We start from the raw sequence: 13,430 nt of genomic DNA, 5'->3' as shown, positions 1-13,430 counted from the left end.
GATAGATATCGAGCTGGCAACGGGATCCCGCTTCCCGTTGGTGGAGGAAACAATAAATCCTTCTTCAATCACCTCTTGCCAGTGAGGATTGATTAGATCGTGAGCTGTTTTGGAGACATCAAGCCAGCTCCAAAGTCAACGAACTGAACACCCATGAGTTGGCTGCTACCGGGATTAAGAACCCCACCAGCTCTTCCATCCGTTTGGTTCAGTTTCTTCAGCGTTCTCCGTCTACAGCACACTTACCTTGGAACCTGTTCTTCTCCGCTGACCTGCCAATCAACGGACTCCACAAACATTCTGCATTCCTAACCACCATTTGATCACGCTACGGTGTGTCGGTGTGGTTTTATTTTTACACCACCGAAAACCAGATTAAACGGGACTTTGGCGCACCGTTCTATTTTGGCAACGGCATGCCGAGCATGTTGCGCCGGGAATCCGTTATCAGCCGACAAAAGGAAACATATAACCGGGATGCTTGGGTGATTGTTAGAGTCCAACACACACACATACGCATAGCGTATGGCTGGAGATAATCACGTGAACCGTGTCTAACGACTCCCGGAGGAGCTTGATTGTCTGTCGAGAGGGACACTAAATGGACGCTAATCGTATACGGCGTACAATGCAAGAGGACGCATATTTCATGTCCACCAACGCCGAGGTAAGTACACCATGGAGAATAGTCGTAAATAAAATTTCCGAACAGTGTAGGAATGATGACAACTTCTAACGAATGGCCCTTATCAATGCACCGGAAAAGAGGAGAAAAATCTACCCACTTCTACCACTCTAGGTCATGGTCATATTGCGCGGAATTTCATTTGCAGTTTTATCATATCATTTGCCCCTTTTCGGTCCTCTTTAACACCTCGTCGAGATTAGCTTATCCGACCGTGATGTGATTATTAAATTATTGACACTTGGGGAATAACACTATACACGCAAAGCGCACAGCTCATCTGCAGACTGAAACTACCCTGCAGGTGTTCGGTTGAATTTCGTTTGCTACATCCCCTACATCCCCTACGAAGGACGGAAAAAAATCATTTCAAATTTAATTAAATCTCACTTGTTCCGACCCCACTTGGACCTGGGATGTTTCAGGCACATCAGTTCAAAGAGGTCTCTTCCGGAGGTTTTGCCTTATTTCAGTCATTTGTTTGGCAGGTGTTGTGTTCTATAGTCTCGTCTCTCTTTTATTCGGATCCGATTGCCATTCGGAAGAACACGACCGAATCAATCTAATTTCCGGATTACCGGCTTCTTCCACCTTCCAGACCGATAGAAGAGTTCGAGTTAGGTCATGATTTCCGGTCCAATGAATTGTATTCAAATACCGGTGTGCCGAACGTTGGATTGAAATCGGAGCAGGATTCGGATGCAATAAAATTTTGAATCCATTTCGAACGCTTCCGATGCAACCTTGTGCAGATTGTTGTAGGGAAGACCGTCATCACCGAGAGGATTGATTTCACCTATTTCGTCATCATGCCTGGTGGCTGGTGGCAGTGTCTGGTGGCACCAATCGGCTTTCCCTCCAGGTGACTGACGTGTGGTGTAGATTTTGTGTACAACAATATTGAACTGCTCACCTTCTTCATGTGATACCATATTTCAAACACCGGACGGAAAAGGGCTGAGATAAATTAAGTTGTTTGTGTTGCTCTACAACAATTCCACCTGATGCCTTGGTCTGATCTAACCAACCGTACGCCAACTAGCGTTCCTTCAGGCGTACATCAAACAAGAATTTGAGAGAAAATAATGCATGTGGCTTTTCAACAAAACCACTAACCATCGTTTTGTGCACGAATGCTGATAGGTTGCGGTTAGGTTTGCATTCTACTTGAAACCCGAAAATAACGAACTGAATAGAAGGATTGGTGGGTTTTTGCGGTCTATGATTATATATGCTACCGTAAGCTGCTTTAGCTAATTCGATTCCGCTGCTTTGAGATGGAAATAGTTTGCGGTACTTTCTATCTACCTTGCAGCCCACAGCAGAACCTTCTTAACGCTCTACTTCAGCATACACTATCAGCATCAGAGATCAGAAACAGGTCTAGCTTCCGTTAAATGTTGGTCGACAGAATCTTCGAACTCGATGCGGACATACACGGAAGCACCTTCAGTGCTGATGAGCTCCTTAAATTACACCGATTCTGGTGCCGGTGGTTTGTAATCAATCCGAGAAGGTGATTTGAAAGTCAGAAATTGTAAGCGTAGACATAAAATAACATGAATCCATTTTTCCCCAAAAGCAGAAAACCTAATTTCTATTTTACGCTAACGATTTGATCAAATCCAGTTTACGTTTCAAATTTCCATCCTGTCCAAAACACTTGGGCGTCTTCCTCACATGCTTCCAAGCGCAAAAAGAAACCTCCAGAGTCTCGTTTTACCTTATCCAATCCAGCCAAGAACCATTTCATACGATATCTTGGATCATTGGGAACGCTCAATTACCCTACGTTCGATGCCTCCACATTCGCTTTCTTGGTGGCCTAAACACAAACCAACCTTTAAACCCATGAAACCTTTTCGGACACTGGAGTGGCCATCTTAAAGGTGGGGCTTCTCCCGTGATTTGATGTTTGTTTTATGTGTTTTTCCCCCTGTACAATTGTTCCCCAGCACCGTCGCTTTCTGGTGACCTCTCGACAAAAAAAAAACTTCCCAAATAATCAACCTGGGCGGTAACGTAAATATTTGCTTTAGTTTTTCGATCGGGACAGAATTTTTATTTTCTCAAAGACCCCGTCTTACTCGAGGATCTTTGCCTTCAAACTGATTGCTGACTCTTATGAAGAAAGCTACAAAAATACAACGGGATGAAAAGAGAGCAAAAGGTTAAAAACACCACGAAACTAAACAAATCGTATTGCTGCTCCTCGCATGATCTACGTCAATCGATTTGGGCTCATCCGTCTCTTGGAATAGGGCAGTTTTGGCTGACTGTGACGATGGCTAGATAGGGATGCTGGGGGTTGGGAAACATTTTAAAACATCAGAAAAAGTGTTCTTTTATGAGGCGGCATCGAGAGTTTTGGGGAATTGGTCACAGCTACACACACACCTTCTCTGTGAAGTTGTTCGTGATGTCTTGATTACAGGAAGGTTCAACAAATCAGTTACATCACCAGGAAGGAAAGTTATTGAGCATTTTTCCACACATGAAGCATTAATTAATAAAAGAACTAGTTTCATATGCGTTAAGTCATAACCGCAACAGATAAAATAATTCCACACGATTGATTCCCTCTTATCATCAAGATTTTGGAAACAACGTTAGGCTCCGGCGAGATTCGAACTCACGATCTCCTGTTTACTAGACAGGCGCTTTAACCAACTAAGCCACGGCGCCGATGAATGCCATGCGTGCTCTCATTCAACAAAAAACACGCACGCCCGTGGTCCATTCTCATGATGCGGACAAACAAAACGTTCCTTTCTGAATTTCAACATCAGCACCACTCCCACCGCGTGATCGCGATGCAAGGGACAAAGTGAAAGGCAGCCAAAAATAAGCTCCCCTCTCTCGGCTGATGAAATTGCGACCAGCTGTTTATTTATTATGCACACTGATCTGATCGCGATCATTCAATGGGTTCGTTTCATTAGCCTACTATATCTTCATTTGTTCACGATTATTAATGAGTTCTTTGTGTGAGGGGCAATATTTTGAATATAATCTCGACGATTATGTTGATTTATTCCCATAACCAGGCAACACCCACCGCACAAAATCTATAACTTAAAACGGCTTGTCAACAGGACCGACCACTCTTCCATGCGATCGATTTCAAATTAATCATCGATCGAAAAGATATTGCATCCCTTTCAATGCCCGGGATGGTATCGTTTCTCGGGAAGAAAGTGAAACGTTCCCTCACGCTTATATCCCAATCAGAAAAACTGAGAAAGAGAGAAGAAAAAACAGGGAAAATCTCAACCATCCCGGACAGGCCAATCGTAGGGCACACGTATAAGATACGCGCACATGCAGCGAAAGTGGCAGCATCGCGGTGGAAAATTAATGACAACAATTAGGCAGAGACCTCGCGTAAGCTCGCTCTCATCGCGCGTACCCATGCTCGTTATGCTTATTTCCCACCGGGGAAGGGTTAGAAGCCGTCCGTTGCCACCACACGCCAACCCTGCGGTCGATTTTTCTCGCGCGTAGGAAGCTCATTCGCCAGCGGTGAAACAAAACTGTTCCCGTGTGCGATACGCACCGTGGCCACGAGACAGCGACAAGAACTCCTCCTGCTCCCATCTTCCCGGCAGCCACACAGAGAGACATTACATTCTCACAGGGCCCGGCGTATTTGTAACCGTGATTAACGACCAGCACGGCATATTTTTCTCTAGCGATTTATCATCACATTCCCTCGGTTCGGTTTCGGTCGCTGTCTAGGCGGATAGCGGAAGCGAGAAGAAAGTGATGCGACCTCTTCCCACACTACCCCTTTTTACATCCACCGCTCTTGTACCGGATGTGCAAGTGCAAGTGAGTTATGGGACACAATCTTAGCCGGGAGGGAATAATAAAGGTTTTGCGATCAAAAGTCGCTTTCGTTCGACTGCTGTAATCTAGCACACACGAGAAGGAAAAACATGCTCAGCAGACAAAACAGGTGTCGTGGACGGTTGACGATGTCGTTGTGTATGAGTGTGGGGGCGATATTTTCACCACCCTTGCAAACCATCTTTCCTTACAAACAAATGAATTATTGAATTGACGATTTTCCGCATACATAAACACCAAACTATCCTTGTGCGGCGCACGATGTTCTTGTGTTTTATAATTATATTTTCTTTTTTTTCCTATCCCCCTTTCTTGAACCATTTGTACTACATCACCACCCGCAGCGGTGTCCGGTTGATGACCCTGAAAATTATACACAATCTATTAGCATAAATTAAAGCCCTCCCTTGCTTAAGCATTCCACCTCAAAACACAACGGGCTAACACGGTTGCATACCTCCGTTAGACAAACGGGTGCGAATCCCGTGTAAAATTGTATTCTTCGCTACACGACCAACACAAAAATACATACACCGATGCGACCTAATCGGGTGTGTTCGAAGCACACGCAACAAGAACTCGTTCAAATGTGAAAATCATGCAGCGCGGTGGTTTGCGTTGATACAAATCAATTAAAATATGTTAATTTCTTTTACGGGTGACATTGGTGTAAATAAACTTGGTAAAGGTTTCGTGGCGGCAGAGAAATGTTTATTGGTAACATCTCTGTGTAGCGGAAGGCAATCTAGTTCGTTAATCCACCTGCGCTTAGGGGAGGAATTTTTTGGCGTTTTTTTATACTCTCGCATTAAACTCATGTCTTTTACAACATTCTTTACTGCAAAACAACAGTGTTTTCGATCTGTATGACACTCTTTACTGTCTTGTCATTGAACTGTGCCGCAAAGAAAATATGTTTTCTTTCGAAAGATGCATGAAACAAGCTTGATGCAGAATGAAGACGTTGTGCAACAGGTTGCAATAGAACAACATACAACAATCACTCAATCACAAACTATTTCTGATCATCCATAATGCATCTTCCCGTAAATCTCTCGATGAAACTAATGCACTTAACTAGCTAAACCTCATAGAAACCCATAAACGAGTTACAAAAGGTATTTATTTACACATCTTATGTCTTACTAGCTCCTAAAACCTCGTGACACAACAACAAACACATCATCAACCACACATGAACCTTCTCAAAATGCAATAAAACTGTACGACTAATCGATTTCGGCTATTTACCCCGAAATGTGCCACTCATTTACGAGCTAGTTTAATTTTCCTCTCCAAAAATAAACGACCAAACCCGGTGAGTGTCATTTTAATTGGCCTACCGATGGTCCCCCCGGATGGCTTGTAACATTAGTTGCATTCGGGCGTAACATATTGCCCAGACGGAGCCACCATCCATCCACCATCTGACTACAACATCCCACATTATGCAAATAATCAATACCGAAAGGACCGCAGTTGCGCAAACGATCGGCTGGGGGAGCAAAGCGACAGTGGATACGCGGGGAAACAAGTGTGCGTTTAACAACAAAACGACGGGTCGAAACCGGCGGTAAATGGTCAATATTTACCTCTGTAAAAGGAAAACCGTCGGCTACCTCAAACCACAATAAATAAACCTTACAGTGATTAATTGTTCCATATTTAAATCTAAATTGCATCATAAACATCGGATTGTTGACTGTGGTGTGCTGTTACACTTGACCGATACGCCGTGTCGTGGCCCGAAAGGAAATCACCCGTTCCGGTACCTTTTCCACCGTTTGTATTTGGGTGCTTGCATCTGTCAAAACATGCTCCCGTAGTGTAACAAATACGTGTGGAAGGTGCTTCAGTCAGGCATTTTACGCGAATGTCCACCCGTTATTGCTGTCTCATACTTCTCTTCGAGCTCAATTGCAGCTACCCTGCTTTGCTCCCGGTAAAGGTTTCGACCCGCTTGGTTTGTGTTTTTATTTATTTCGGTAAGCTTTGTTCCCGCTGCAAAAAAAAACCCTTCCAGCTCAAGTGCAGCCCTAGTGCGTGTGCATCATTTCGTTATGCACTTGTGCTCATGCATTATGCAATGTTCGCTGCCAAACGGCCCTGGTCGCTAAGCCGGAATGCAACCAGGAATGCATTTACTGTCTGCCCGGTCTGCACGTCATTTGAGGACCTGCATCACGTGCAGCGCGATTTTACGGCCGATGCACCAAGCGACCGACGCGTTGAAGACAAGAATGTCGAATAATGAGATGTGTATCCTATAGCTGGTCAGTGGATCGGTTGGATGGAAAAACCAAAAGACCCGGTTCACGTCATAGCCGTAACGAATGTCGAAACCCTGTGTCCGGTGGTCAGAAACTATAAATTAGAATAAAGCATATCATATTACTATGATTGGCAATTTAGCATAAAACGTGACGAAAGCACCGACGATACCTCAATAAAATGAAGGGTTTGCCCGGTACTTCATTTTCTGTACCTTTTCTCTCTTTCTTTCTCTTTGATTTATAAAGGGGTTTTCACAGCATAGATGGTGGAAAATCGTTTCTTTTTAATGGCCACGAACATCACGAAAATAGGTGCTTTGCCGGATGGCAACTAAGAGCTCAAAAGATCGTAAGCATCGGTGGTTCAGTGGTAGAATGCTCGCCTGCCACGCGGGCGGCCCGGGTTCGATTCCCGGCCGATGCAAGCAAACACATCTCTTTTTTGCTATTCCAAGATGTAATCAACGTATGATTGTCTTATCAGAGTCTTGAATGGGATTTCGTTCCTTGAATAGTTCGTAACAAGGCTTATCTTATTTCTAACCGATTTACTCATAAAATCAAGTTATCTATCACGGGCGGGTTTTTTATTTATTGCCAAAATGAAATCTTGATAAATGCCGTTGGTAAACGGGCTCAGAGCGCAATGCGTGGGTTCAAATCTCACCTCAACTATGATGAATGAAGGCTTAAAGGTTTGGATAATTCAATTCATAGAACCAAATATAAAGAAGAAAGCAAACAGGTTCGTATAAAAGATATATAATACAAGACCATTTTTTATGACAAGACTAATCGAACATGATTTTTGATACCCCAGAATATTTCACTCTTTTAATCATCGTCATCAACATTACCAACATCATATGAAATGAATCTAATTTTACCAATATTTATTTATGAAATCTAAAAGTACAAAAAGCTATCTTTTATCCTATAAACCCTGTCTGCTGCAATGTCAACATTTGCCACCGCCCCGAACGAAGTTGCCACCGTATGTCTATGTTTCATTTAGTAAAATAAATCAAAAACATGAAGTAGATGAGCTATGTTAACAATTACCATTTGCTCTACCGGAAAACCCACCCCAAAGCTTCTGTCCTCCAGCTAAACATAATCACAAAATTGGCGGAGCTTCACAAACCGATACGGTCTCCACCGGGCTGCCGTCGAGTGAGAAACAAATTATACTTTTCAGTTGCAGTTGCAGTTTGGTGTACGCCACAGCGCACTCTCGTTTGAAATCGCTACGGGAAATTGCACTTTTGCATGACGACGAGAGAGACAGAGCTGGTATCATTGTGGTTGGTGGAAGCATCACCCAGCATCCCAACATCTGCCGTCCATGATCTTCGCAAAACGTTACCCGGTAGGGCTCGAGGCTTTCACCATCAACTCTCAACAAATCATGTTATTCCGAATGACGACACCGGAAACAAGATTATCTTCCTAAAAGTACCGCCACTGGCACTTGAATGAACCGGCTTTTTGGCAAACGACACCGGGAGCAATAGGTGAGGGGGAGTTGGGGCAATGAAAATGTTTAGTCTGTGTTCTGCTCCAGCACGAAGTTTAATAACGTACGCGTGGAGCTGGGGAAGGAAAAGGATATTCGCCCAGATTTTCCATTTCCCATCCAATAACTACACAATTTAGGCCCCCCCAAAAAAAAAAAAGAGAGCTTCTGTACGTTCGGGTTACAGTCGAAAGTCAAACCAACAAGTCCTCGATGCACTTTACCCCCACTTCACCTGCACTCTTACCACCACGCCACCCCGTTGAGGTTTCGGTTACGGTGGTTTTTGGGAGAACCTCCGAACCAACAAACTTTTGACCATGACTATCATGGACTTCATGTTGAAAATGGCCGCCGACCACCGGCCGACACGCGGATTACAGTTGATAAAGTAAACACGACAGCACAACATATCTCTTCCCTCCCCGGGCACCCGTCCCTTTCGCATCCCGTCCGTGCGCCACACTATCCGGTTCCATAAAATAATGCCACGACCCGATGCTGCGATGTTTAATTCGTGTGTATTTATGTCAAAGGCAATAATTGGCCACTGAAGTAGCATCGGCTTATAACGTCCGATTAAACATGTTACCCCGCCGGTCCCGTGCTTCTCCCTTTGCCACGCTGTTCTTCCTGAACGATGCATTACATTGTCCATATGGAGGAAGTCTAGTGCTGTCCACCAAACAACCAAATATAGTCAAACAAACCTCCTCCTCCCTGTTCGTCCCGCTTAGCAATGCACAAGTGTTGGTGACATTGGTTTCAACATTATAGTATCCGAGAGTACCCGCGATGAGGAGCGAAAAATTATGCTATGCCTCCTCCATCTGACGATGCACTTTCGTACGACGTCAGCTCGATCCATTCATTGCAAATTTTTGCGATGGCTCAACTCGGAGTTGGCGCCGGCATCATCTCTGGCGCCAGCGTAGATGCGCGGATTCGCATCTCTGTGAGGATCTTGCGGGAGGTTTGGAAGCAGAAGGGGCAAAAAGATGATCTTTATTGGTTTAGCAGATCGCAGATCTTCGCTGCGCATTCCATCAACGGCGCGTACGATCGTTATGAAGCAACAAACATGTTACGAGACCGTGTGGTGGCCTTGTAATCGAATCGATCATTAAAAAAATGCGTCCTCTACACATTCTTTCTCCTTCTTCTATCTCTTTCACACTTCGTTCACTACAAACATTACTGCGCTTGCAATATGGACAGCGGCATGCAAATATTCAACTTCCTCACGCCTGTTGTACAGACTGCTATACAAGGTGATTGTCAAGTACGGTTTGCTATTGAAACACGTCCTTCTGTTCACTTATTATCGATTACTATTGAAACGTATAACAAGGGAGGTCCGGACGTAATGGACTTTGTTAAATGCATTTATTATTAAAAATGTTGTTAGACCTTTTCAGACACTTTGCTCAAACTTAGTAAAAATATTGCATACGTACACTACTAAATTTCATATAACCTATAAGCCTTAAAAACATAATTGAAATAATTAAAACTTGTCTTTAAATAAAGTTATTGCTTTTCAACCACACTTTTTTCGGGCGTTTACTTAATTTTTGTGTAAGTTTTCTATTGTTCTGATATGCATTAAAAATGTTACCTTTTTTGTAGAAGGCTCCTTATATGTAGTGGAGTTATTCATGTCACATACTCAATATGTGCCATATTTCCGATCACTTTTTCCTCCATTGCCCATTCACCTTGACGGTAGACAGATGCATCGCTAATGTTGTCCATTAGCGGGAGGCAAAAGTAGTTATGAATAGATACCATTTTCTACCGGCTCATAACGACAAAACGGCTGTTGGCAACTGTGACTGGCAAACAAATCAATGTGGTCCATCTATCGAACAATTATTCTCGTTACCCTACCAGAAATGCAGCATCTGTCCCATGCTGTTGCTGCACCGGCCAAAGCGGTGAAATGGTGGTGTGGTTCTCTATGAACCTGCTATGGGTTAGCGAGTAATGGATGCTTGTTCGCGAGTCTATTGCAGTTGCGAACTTCAACGTTGTGGCCTCTTGTGTGACTTTGTGTCATTCTAGATGTGTGATAAGCGTGCACATGCAATACAGACGAGGACGAGGTACCGGAGTTGGTTTCAAATGACTCCATATTGATGCACACGCACACCCAACCCACCCACCCACGGCACCACAACACATGGCGGTTAATGATCGAAGTGGTGAATTATTTTCATCTGACTGCTTGTAATTAAATGCCATCGGCAAAAGCAGCTGTTGCGAGTGTGCTGCTGATGTGCTGAAGGGCATACCGAGGTGGGTGTGTTGTGGATCGGGAGAGAAAACGGAACACGTCGGTACTTGCTTTGTTATTCGTATCATGTTAAACGGAGCATCCTCTCAAAGTATAGCGTGTATTTGTGGCAGCGGTGGAAGCCATAGAGGAGACACAGGCGATGAGCTTGACGAACGATTTTGACATAATCCCAAGCATCGTGTTGAAGGGTTAACAATGGAAATTGAGATTCTTTTCAACATCTTTCACATGCAGGAATGAAAAAATACAGAGCCACTTTTCTTTGTTAAGCGAGCCCATTTTATTCGACAGATTTGATCACCCAGCAATAGGATGTAGGTGGATTTTCGGAACTCATTCGCTACATAGAAATGTATTCATAAATTTCCCAATCCTAAATTGAAGTGAACTCGTGCAATTCAACATCTTCTCGTCATCTACATAATTATTTTAAAAATAACGACATGAAAAGGTGTGAGAAAATGTTTCATCTAATCCGAGGTGGGTGAAAAGAGCAACTCCATTTGCATCACAATCTAGTGTCATTTTGTTCCCATCGCATCCGGTCAAAAAACGGTGTATTAGGGAACGGGCATTCAAGAACGGTTTCTTCACACTGTCACACAAGCGGTGTAACAGCGCATAAAACACACATCTCTTTTCCCATCATTATCATCATCACAAATCACGCGCTTTTCACCAGAATTGCAGTCTTTTCGACAGCTGAGCTGAAGATGAACTTTAATCGTGCGTGAGCTCACTTTTCTTCCAATTCCCAGCCTTTGCCCGTTCGCTTCGCTTAACCGAGGGGTAGAGGATATATAATCTATCGGATTTGGACGGTGCAACATAAAAACGATTTAAAGCGATGAAGGCGATCGGTGATGGGCGAGGGAGAAAAAAAAGATTAATGCATTCCCATTTATCACACGCATGTAGACGCATGTTTAAGCTTGTTCAGGGCGAGTAACAAAATAAAAAAAGAACACAAAACGATACATTTCCGACGATCACCACACGTAATGGATGAGGGACGGGTCGGTGTCGATCCCCGACACGATCATCTGGCAATGGCAATGGCACTTTCTCAGCCTATTTGGCCCACACACTACTCGCCACATTTACAGCTGTGCCGTTTCGATGCTCGAATTCATATTTCTCCAATGTCAAGATCCAGGCTCAAGATCGGATTCATGCATAAAACCCCACGTGAATCATGTCTTCGTTGAGCGAAACAGTGTGAGTGAGTTAGGCATGCTTGCGTTTGAGGGACCGAATGTGGATTAACTGATGCTTACTTCCCGAAAGCGAATGACCTGTGGGTTGTAACGGACAGAGTTACAAATTTTTAGTATGACTTCAAGTGCTCCCATCCACCTCCATCCAAATTGCAGTCCACAGCAAAGGTCATCGACTGAGACATTTTAAAATGAACATAAAAAAACCCAAACAAACGCCTAACATACTACGGGATGGAACGTTTTCCGAAAACAGATTCAAATTTCTCAAAAAAGCAACAAGAAAATCGATGAAAAATTATTCGACACAACACGACAAACTTCACCACTTGACTCCGGGAAAAAAACACCGAACATTACTGCAGTGGAACGAATGTGTGTGTGTGTGATCTACTGTTTGTCCAGATATAAGCTCATAATTCATCGTACAATATTTATTTTTACTTTTCCACGGTCGCCATCCCGGTCGGCGAGCGATGGGTTTTCTTCGGTACGTAGGCAAGGAGGCAAACATTTGCTCACTTTATCTACTGTGCTTGCTTGGGCCGTACTGAAGTGTACGGATAGCTCCTAACCCCGATGGGATTCTTTGGTTTGGAGGAAGTTACAGAAGCTCCTGGTGGTGTACAGTGTGCACCTACGTCTACCGGCTCCATTCAACAGAGACAGGTGAGTATCCCGCCTTTAAATGGTTAAGCCTAAGCGGCCCAACAGTAGACACAGTGTGGGGCTCTGTTTGGTTGCCGCTGCTCCAGGCTCAAAAGGTCAAATCTATGTGTCCTCCAACGGTTCATACTTGTTGTTTGTCTTACGGTTTTGCTCAAATATTTTCCCTGCAGACAGTGTTTCATCTAACTGCAACGAATTCCGAGGGTAGGTTAAGCAGATTGAGATGTGGAGCTACCGGCATCCCACAGGCTAAGTGGGTAGGCTACCTGATGTTTGTGTCGTGACGATATAATTGATGGAAAATTGTATGTGCGTCTTTAGCGGCTTAAGTCTCCGTCGAGACTACGTCGTAGGCGACAACAAAGGTAGCGACTTAACGAGACACATTCAAACATGCTCCATAAACGTTCCAGGCAAATATGCATTTGAATCAAGTCTGAAACCCTACCATATTCCGGGACTAATAAATCCCACAATGGTTTTTTTAGAATCATTCCCGACCAAGTTTCGTTTCCTAAAGTACTGTTCTCAAAAAAAATATGCTCAAATCTAAACTCCCAAAAATCTTCTCTATTGTAATGTCACGTAACTTCTTCGTAGTCTGCACAATGTAGCTAATTACCATTCGCATTATAGACGATGTCTGGTATGAAACCGTTCTACTCATCATGCAAATGCCCATTTTTTAGCTTTTTTTTGTGAAGCCGTCAAACACATTATAGAGCTAGACTTAGAATGGGAAATTTTAAGCTCCAATCTGACTTCACGCTTGGCACAACTACGGAACGATTACCCGACAAAGCCTTCCCGGGCAGACACCTTCATACGACTCATATTTTTCACCTTTGCATGTCATGCATGATGTACAATGGTTTCTTTGCCTCTTCCGGACAGCAAAAAAAATCTTTACAATAAGTCAGTT

The 13,430-nt window shown here is 43.7% G+C and overlaps 1 protein-coding gene and 2 non-coding genes across 3 annotated transcripts in view; 1 reads left to right on the top strand and 2 right to left on the bottom strand.

Moving 5' to 3' along the window:
* The window catches only part of LOC128711271 (probable G-protein coupled receptor Mth-like 1), a 137,585-nt gene that overhangs the window by 59,545 nt on the left and 64,610 nt on the right, over window positions 1-13,430 (bottom strand). The gene's annotated exons all lie outside the window — the stretch shown is intronic.
* On the bottom strand, window positions 3,297-3,370 carry Trnat-agu (transfer RNA threonine (anticodon AGU)). The gene has a single exon. It is a non-coding gene; the product is annotated as a tRNA-Thr (tRNA).
* On the top strand, window positions 7,161-7,231 carry Trnag-gcc (transfer RNA glycine (anticodon GCC)). The gene has a single exon. It is a non-coding gene; the product is annotated as a tRNA-Gly (tRNA).

Source organism: Anopheles marshallii, chromosome 3 (assembly GCF_943734725.1).
Source record: "Anopheles marshallii chromosome 3, idAnoMarsDA_429_01, whole genome shotgun sequence".
Lineage (NCBI taxonomy): Eukaryota > Metazoa > Arthropoda > Insecta > Diptera > Culicidae > Anopheles > Anopheles marshallii.
Note: the sequence above shows the minus strand (reverse complement) of the source record. Positions and strands in the feature narration are given on the sequence as shown.